Below are 8,827 nucleotides of genomic sequence, written 5' to 3'. Positions count from 1 at the left end.
CCCCCCCCCCCGGCCAACCTCTTTTCAGTATGTATTCCACGCTCTTGTCCAGGATAAACGGCCTCGCCAAAAGCGAACGAACCTAAAGCAGCATCGATCCCGAATAGAAGCGTTATACGAGCTCAGCGTTGGTTATTTATGCGAGGCCATAAGTTACGTACTTTCGTGGCGTCATGTTTTTCACGGCTTTTCCTCTCCAAAATCGTATCTCTCTCTCTCTCTCTCTCTCTCTCTCTCTCTCTCTCTCTCTCTCTCTCCTTCAAGTTTGAGAATACATGAGGAGGCAAGGTATTCTACATACAAAGCGTAGAACTGATGCTCTCTCACTCTCCTAGCTTCTATCTTTTCCACCTATTCCTTTTCGTTTTCCTCACTTGGCACCAACTGTGGTGAACAGCGAATACCAATCCGACTAAAGCTTACTATTCTCCTGTTTTCACGTCTCTCAGGGTATGCCAGTTGGAAAATGAGTTGTGTCTCCACGCTTCCACGATTTACTTGAGAAATCACGACAGCTGATTTATTCATCTGTCATCTATTTATTTTGTTTTGGCTGTTTCAATTTTCGTAACGATAACAATGAAGTTGAGTTTCACTGATTTCATCTCCTTTTGTTGCTCTATTTGGTTCATTTGATTTATTCATTGAAACTTGTTCATCATGTGTTCTTTTTCAAAAGGAATCCTCTCATTGATAACTTATTCACACGTATGACGTCAGAAGACCCAATCACCGTGATTCTTGATGGTGACCCTTGGCACAACCAAATGGTAACGAACCACCACTGTCACCAGCGTTCGTTTGCATGGACATCGCTCCACGCGTCTCTTGATTGCCTCTTGCACCAATTAATGCTCCACCCAGTCGGTACCCCCAAACTACCTTCGACCAAGTTTTAACAGTCAGTTGCCTCCTCCATTAAACATTTCACGTGTTACGTGTTGTAGTCGTTTCTCCAGCTCCATCAAGCCTCAATCCCATTTCCACACCACTGGACTATTGCAAAGTCAGGGTGGTTTTTCCAGTCGTCGTTGACTCTCTGTAAATCCAAAGAGTTGTTTAAAGTTTTTTGTTTATTTTCAACTTCTTTTTTTTAATTTCTACTTCACCTCTTTCTCTCATAGTTTCTACCCTAAGCTAATTTATTTCAATTCTTTTTCAGAACACAGCGTACGGGTTCTACCGGGCTGATTTCAAGTTTGACATTCCAATTCTAGAGATGGAATTTAAGCTCCTCAAGAGGATGGATTTTGATGGGAAATTTTTTGTTTCCACAGAGAGAGTGACCGACTCTTTTATTTTTATTTCATTTTTTCTTTTTAGGAGAAGTTTCAGAGATTCAGGTGGGAATATTCGATGAATTTCTGATCAAATAGGAGACGAACAAGATTAAAGCCACTCAGGCACCTCAACCCACCCCCCTCCTTCTATCCTGTTTTTTTAAGCGATTCCACCAGCATTTCATTTTTCGGATAGCTCGCTAATGGAAGAGCTCAAAAATAATTTCCTCACCGTTTCTTTATTCTGTACCTCCGAGCACTCTCTCCCTCCCCCGCTCCCACTGCCACTCGAATTTTTTTTGTTTTTACGTCAAAGACACGTCAGTATAATTCAAACCAATCCTTGTGATTTTAGGTCGCAGTATATAATTCCCATTTTTCTTTCCTTTCTCCTATACAACTCTTTTTTCACCATCATTCCACAATTCTTTGTTTCTTTCATAATATTTATTTATTTTCTATGAATAAAAAAGTCGCATTTTTATGGGCCCTTGTCACGAGAGTCACAAAAAACAGAGGTGAAAAAAAAAATTGCTCTTGGTGTAAAAGTGGAAAATAAAAAAGAAAATGGAGACACGAAAAAGGTAATAGGAGAAAGGGTTGGAATGAAAGGAGGGGAGGATGTGCAGGAAAAAAATCTGTTGGAACTCGTAATTTAATTTGGCGAGATTGTGTCAGAGATAGTTTACGAGAGTGTGATTCCCTCTCTGAGTGGCAAAATATTAGAGAAACGGGTACAAACAGAAGCTTCAGCCATCGGGGGTTTCTCTCTTTCACAACAAATTTCCGTACACGGAAGGAAATTGGGGTTATCGTTTTGTCTCATGGTTCTCTCACGGTTTATGGAGTTATGAAAGTTATTGTTTACCCGAATTTTCCCCAGTTGTAAATAGAATTACTGATGAACATTCCCGTTTCTATCTGCATTATTCCAAGAGAATTAAATAATTCATAAAAAATTTATGTAAAAATCCATCAAGTAATTCTACATAATCATATCAAAGTTAGAATATCAAACTCCAATCAAAACTCCTCCCTCAAACAATTAAACAACATAATGATGATGAATAAGTAAACATACACTGACATTTGCTGGTTTCAGCAGTCAACATATTCCTGATGTGATTCACGGTCGCGTATCCAGCTGTGAAACGTTTCGCACCCGGTGAAAATTTGCATCGGCACGTATATATATAACGGGTCACGTATACCCTAGCACAACCACCGTCTTCTCCCCCCCTTGGAGCCCCCACGATATACCAATCCACCAAGGAAAAATATCAAAGCAGCATCAATCTTATTCTATTCCTCCCATTCCACCTACTCTCGGTTCATCCTCCACAATACTAAAAGCACTTGGACCCGATCTAGACTACTTTTCCTCCTCGAACTCACGTTTTCCTGGGATTATTCAGTAGGATTGAGAGTGGGGGTACACATGGGACACACACGACGGCACAATCCCCGTGGAGTGTCCCTGAACGATCGAGTGGCACCGGGTTTTACGTTAGAAAGGAAATCACGAAAAATTCAGGGCACATCGAAACACTTAACAACTCTGAAAGAAAAAAAAATTCTCAATTATTTACAACTCCCCGTTCATTTTCCCACGCACTCAATCAATGAACTCTATTCACTCTTGTATTGGTTAATTGGAATCGGGATGTTGAAGTACTTCACTGGTACACTCAACGCATGTTTTTAAGACCCACGGAGCGATGGTCTAACGTCAATGACTCCTCGACGACTAACGAGCCGCACTCTACGGTTCCAACAAGCGCTTTTCCTCGACACCGCGCGTTGGAAAGCTTTGCGCCGTCGCTTCGGCCTCAGCCTCCAGCCGCCCTCTACCCCTCATTCCTCCACCGCCACCTTTCTCTTCCTCACCCTCGCATCCTCAGTTCAGTTCTATCCTCACTCTCGTGCTGGGCTATACATATCATCGTCTCGCGGATAGACGATGGAGTTTTCGTGCTGGTGGCACTGGTTGGGCTACAGCGCAGAAGCATGGCCGTCCGACCCGGACTCTCATCATCCTCCCTCTCCTCCTCTCCTCGCTTTACAATTTATATGTAGAACCACAAAAATTTTTTTCCCCACTTTTTTTCAAATCATTTTGCAATTAATTTCCTCACAACCTCAAATTAATTGGAATTTTCTAAATGAAACCGTTGAGGGGATAAAAATAGATAATCCCCCTCGTTTCTTTGCACGATTCCAAAAATATACTCCCATGGGAAAATTTGGGGACAACTAAGAGGGGGGAAACGAGGGGGTTCTATAGTTTTTCTGTGGATGGTATTTCCACTATAAGCCGAGTGTGCGGGCGGCCCCCGCTTGCCACCGCATCTCGCGCCAGCGCGGCTCCAGCGCGGCGGTGAGATTTCTCGTCTTTTTCTCCTCTTTACTCACTTCCACCCCATCATCCCCCCGCCACCGCCGCCTCCCCCTCATCTTTTCTTGTTACTCCATTTCATTTTATTTTCTAACGCCCGTGTGTGCCCACTACCGACACTCTTATACTTGAAGTATATGTACGAAAGTTATATGTATGAGTCCTCTGTACCCCTGGGTTATGCCTCGCTGTTCGATGCTGAAAATTTCTCACCAAAAGACGTAAAACTCAACTTTAGTCTGACCCTCCTTCCCCCACCACCTCACACCCCGCCAAAAAAACGACGCTCATATATTCTGTTAAAGTTGTCATAAATTTGGTACTCAGTGCTCTTCTTTTATTTTACAGTCTGTTTACTTCATCAAACTTTTTGCAGGTATCATTATAGGGGGGAAGAGAGCTTCGGCAACATTGTTTTTCTTTGTCTTCTTCCTCTCCCCCTCTTTGGATCCACCAAAGGCATGGCAATATACGGCTTTGAAACTGGAGTTCTATTTATCTTGGAAATTTTGCCATTCTCTCGTCACTTACATTTTTTTTTGTTTTTTGGGAAGTTCTTCTGGGGATTTCTTGTCCTTCTCTGCATACGTATGGGCGCATGTGGGCTTATTGGAAATGGAGAAGAGGATGTTTGGTACCCGATAAAAATCGTTTTAGGGAAGAGAAGGGAAGAGAGAAAAAAGTCGTTGAGTTTTAGGTGGCAGTATAATGAGCCTTGCCACTATCGACCCACGAGAGGGGGCTGGCACAAGCCCACTCGTGAGAATCTGTAAGATCGCCCTCGGCTACAAACGAAGCTAGTCCGTTCCTATTTCATCGTATACACCCTCAAGAGAGCGATTAAGCGTCGTGGTGCGGAAGAAAAGCGTTTATAAATATTTTCCGGGGACCTGACGAGGCTAGACGCCCTCACCCCCTCCTCTTCCGCCACTCTTGTGGCGCTATACATGTGGACATTGAGAGAGAGATGCAAAAAGAGAGTTTAACCCATCTACTTCCTTCCCCACTTGTTTTCACTACTCGTTCATCTCTATTCGGTTTTTTTAAGGTCCTTTTGTACGCTGGACACTTGTGTGGTGAATGAGGCGGGGTTAGAGGGGGAGGAGTAGTTGGGGGTTGTGATCTGGCACTGTGGCGTCGAAGAGAATTTTTGAATAAGAGGTTTATTATGCAACGTTGCTGGTCTTATCTGTCCTCTTACCCCCTTGGTGCATCATTCTTATTTATGAGGAATAAATCATACTGCGGGGGAAGGTTGACAGAGTGGGAGACATCTAATCTTTGGAGATGGAAGACAATCTGGAAGTGATTTTTAAGGTGTAATATTTGGATGTTTGGGTTGAATTGAATCTCTTCTCTCTATATAATAAAAAAATAAGCCCAAAAATTCAGGCGACGTTTGATCCGGCCTATATATGGGGGGGTGCCCATATGTAGGGGGTGCTCATATAGGGGGGGTGCCCATATGTGGGGCGTACCTATATATATGGGGTTGCCCACATACGGGGGTGCCTAGATATGGTGGTGCCCATTTATGGGGGGGTGCCCATATATGGGGGGGAATTATACGTATGTGGCCTCTTATGGTAAAGTATTTATAGAGCTATCGGAAAAACGCTCCCGGTCACACCCATTCGGTCACACCGGGAGCCGGGAACGAGCAAAGCCAGCGGGGGCTTCAGGGCTTCAGGGGACGTCCCCATCCCCGGAGGGTCTCAAGGGTCATAGGGGCCCTAAAGGTCATAGGGGTCATAGAGGGGCTAAGAGTTATGAGGGCCACGAGGGTCACAAATGTACTAAGGCTCTTAAGGGTCACGAAGGTCATAGAGGTGCTAAGGGTCATAAGGGTCATAGAGGGGCTAAGGGTCATAAGAGTCACGAGGGTATCAAAGGTCACAGGGATCATAGGGGTTCTAAATGTCATAGAGGTTCTAAGGATCACGAGGGTCATAGGAGTGCTAAGGGTCACGACGGTCATAAAAGTGCTAAGGGTCACGAAGGGCATAGGGTTAATAAGGGTCATAAGGGTCATGGGGGTTCTAAGGGGACTGCCCATATATGGGTGGATGCCTATATATAGAGGGGCATCCATATATGGGGGGTGCCCATATATAGGGGGAGTGTCCCTATATGGAGGGTGCCCATATATGGGGGGGTGCCCATATATGGGGGGCATATATGGGATATGCCCATATATGGGGGTGTTCATATATGGAGGGTGCCTATATATATGGGCGGTGCCCATATATGGGGGGGTGCTTATATATATGGGGTGGTGTCCATATGTAGGGGGTGCCCATATATGGGGTTGTTCCCATATACGGGGGGGTGCCCATATATGGGCGGGTTCCTATATATATGAGGGGTGCTCATATAGGGGGGTGCCTATATATGAGGGTGGCCATTTATGGGGGGGTGCCTTTATATGGGGGGGAATTATACGTTTGTGGCCTCTTATGGTAAAGTATGTATAGAGCTATCGGAAAAACCCCGGTCACAACCACTCGGTCACACCGGAAGGGGGGAGCGAGCGAAGCCCCCCCCCGGGATTGGCGAGCGGAGCGAGCAGGGGGCGTAGCCCCCTAGTATATTATAATAATCTCGGAGACTCAACATACGTTGAGAGGCGTTATTTCGAAGTTATTTGCTTGTTTACTGGACCGGACCCAACGAATAACTTCTGGCATGAGAGGGAGGTTATTGTACTGATCTCAAAATTCGAAAGTAAGAATTTCTTGAAACCGTGGTTTTATCACAGTTATCTGATAATCCGAGGAAAATTTCAGGGCAAAATCCGTGTATTTCGTTATTGGAGCCGAAAATATTAAATGTGTATCGACAGGGTGATAAGCAAACAATTAACCGAGCAATTAACCTCACTCAGGTTAGCGACAACTTTTATTTTATTTTCTATTTTGTTTTGTCGAATTCAATTTCAGAATAGCAATTCGTAATGAGTTTTGTTGTTCAATAGAGGTTTTCATACGATATTTTTACAAGTGACACAGAGAACAACAAGTCATGAAATTGATCAATTCATCATGGTTAAATTTATCCTTCGAAAAATACTAAACTCAACCGTCATATCGAATTATTTTTAAAGAAAAAATTCTAGAAATGATCCGTATTATTCTTATCTTCATCCATTTTTTCTTGAATCTGAAATTCTTCCGATAAATTCCATGTCTCTTTTTACTAGATTCTAGAAACTTCGATTCTAAACTTGCATTTTTTTAAATATTTTTCTTTCTAAGGAGAATTCGCGAGTTATGCCAAAAGGTCGTATCAACATTTTTTTTTTGGTTTTCCCGAAAATTTGTGAGAAAAGGTCGTATAAACACTTTCCCAGAGGATGTGAAATCTCCACGTTTCAGATGATTCTGAGTCATCTGAGCCTAACTTTTTAAGACCATTTTTTTGCTCTGTATAGAGTAAATTCGAACATTGTCCAAATTTGGGCCAAAAGATTGTATAATCACTTCCTGAGAGAGTACAAAATCTCCAAGTTTCAGATGAGTCTGACTCATTTTTATGTTGAGTTAACTTTTTGAGATAATCTTTGTTGGTTTACCCACAGGGAATTGAGAATTTTTTTACGAAACTAAAAGGGCGTATTCCCGTTTTTTGGGGGATTAATAAATAGTGACGAAATTCCAGCCGAATTCGTCACCTGCGGAACTCCAGGGTATTTATGTATAGAAAGAGAAAGAGAGAGAGAGAGAGAGAGAGAGAGAGAGAGAGAGANTATGGGCGGGTTCCTATATATATGAGGGGTGCTCATATAGGGGGGTGCCTATATATGAGGGTGGCCATTTATGGGGGGGTGCCTTTATATGGGGGGGAATTATACGTTTGTGGCCTCTTATGGTAAAGTATGTATAGAGCTATCGGAAAAACCCCGGTCACAACCACTCGGTCACACCGGAAGGGGGGAGCGAGCGAAGCCCCCCCCCGGGATTGGCGAGCGGAGCGAGCAGGGGGCGTAGCCCCCTAGTATATTATAATAATCTCGGAGACTCAACATACGTTGAGAGGCGTTATTTCGAAGTTATTTGCTTGTTTACTGGACCGGACCCAACGAATAACTTCTGGCATGAGAGGGAGGTTATTGTACTGATCTCAAAATTCGAAAGTAAGAATTTCTTGAAACCGTGGTTTTATCACAGTTATCTGATAATCCGAGGAAAATTTCAGGGCAAAATCCGTGTATTTCGTTATTGGAGCCGAAAATATTAAATGTGTATCGACAGGGTGATAAGCAAACAATTAACCGAGCAATTAACCTCACTCAGGTTAGCGACAACTTTTATTTTATTTTCTATTTTGTTTTGTCGAATTCAATTTCAGAATAGCAATTCGTAATGAGTTTTGTTGTTCAATAGAGGTTTTCATACGATATTTTTACAAGTGACACAGAGAACAACAAGTCATGAAATTGATCAATTCATCATGGTTAAATTTATCCTTCGAAAAATACTAAACTCAACCGTCATATCGAATTATTTTTAAAGAAAAAATTCTAGAAATGATCCGTATTATTCTTATCTTCATCCATTTTTTCTTGAATCTGAAATTCTTCCGATAAATTCCATGTCTCTTTTTACTAGATTCTAGAAACTTCGATTCTAAACTTGCATTTTTTTAAATATTTTTCTTTCTAAGGAGAATTCGCGAGTTATGCCAAAAGGTCGTATCAACATTTTTTTTTTGGTTTTCCCGAAAATTTGTGAGAAAAGGTCGTATAAACACTTTCCCAGAGGATGTGAAATCTCCACGTTTCAGATGATTCTGAGTCATCTGAGCCTAACTTTTTAAGACCATTTTTTTGCTCTGTATAGAGTAAATTCGAACATTGTCCAAATTTGGGCCAAAAGATTGTATAATCACTTCCTGAGAGAGTACAAAATCTCCAAGTTTCAGATGAGTCTGACTCATTTTTATGTTGAGTTAACTTTTTGAGATAATCTTTGTTGGTTTACCCACAGGGAATTGAGAATTTTTTTACGAAACTAAAAGGGCGTATTCCCGTTTTTTGGGGGATTAATAAATAGTGACGAAATTCCAGCCGAATTCGTCACCTGCGGAACTCCAGGGTATTTATGTATAGAAAGAGAAAGAGAGAGAGAGAGAGAGAGAGAGAGAGAGAGAGAGA

This window comes from Diachasma alloeum, unplaced genomic scaffold (genome assembly GCF_001412515.2).
Source record: "Diachasma alloeum isolate Michigan unplaced genomic scaffold, Dall2.0 Dall_scaffold_00665, whole genome shotgun sequence".
NCBI classification, from domain to species: domain Eukaryota; kingdom Metazoa; phylum Arthropoda; class Insecta; order Hymenoptera; family Braconidae; genus Diachasma; species Diachasma alloeum.
Note: the sequence above shows the minus strand (reverse complement) of the source record.